Source organism: Egretta garzetta, unplaced genomic scaffold, assembly GCF_000687185.1.
Source record: "Egretta garzetta isolate BGI_Z169 unplaced genomic scaffold, ASM68718v1 scaffold121, whole genome shotgun sequence".
Taxonomy (NCBI): Eukaryota; Metazoa; Chordata; class Aves; order Pelecaniformes; family Ardeidae; genus Egretta; species Egretta garzetta.
This window is the reverse complement of record NW_009258479.1, coordinates 148,205-148,982: the sequence shown is the minus strand read 5'-3', so window position 1 is coordinate 148,982 and position 778 is coordinate 148,205.

The window sequence follows — 778 nt, the reverse complement described above, 5'->3', positions numbered from 1 at the left end:
CCCATACAGGGCATGCGGGGGGCATGGGCACACCCCCCACATACACACACACACAGGCACACACAGCACACACACCCGCCTGCAATCCCCCCATGCAAACACACACAGAGCATGCAAACAGCCTGCAACACCCCCACACGTACACACACACGGCACAGTCTGCAAATTTGTGTGCACACACCCCCCTGTACAGCCTGCAAACCCACGGACCTGCACACACAGCCCCACACACACATTAACAGAGCCTGCAAACTCCCCTCAGTGTGCAAACACATACACACAGCACAGACACACAAACACAGCCTGCGAACCTCTGCGCGCACACACACACCCCCTTGCAAGCCCTTGCACACACATCCACAGAGCTTGCAAACCCCCAAACTCACATACACACACTCCCAAAGCTTGCAAACAGGCTGCAAACCCGCACCCCGTGGGCACACGCAGCTTGCAGCCCCACAAACCTATACACGCACGCGTGTGCACACCCCCCCATGCAAACACAGCCTGCAACCACCCGCAAACACACCTCTTGACCAAACACAGCCTGCGCGCCTGCACATACAGCTCACACACACAGCATGCACAGAAACACAGCATGCACACACACTCTCCATCCGGCACACGCAGTGCCCCTGCATGCTGTCACCCATCCCCGGCACCCTCGGGGATCACACACACCGTCACAGGCTGCTGCCTACGATCCCTACAGCCCCCAAACACTGTCACAACCTGCCAACAGCCTCTTCATCCCTCTGCAGAGCACCTGCATTGCGTT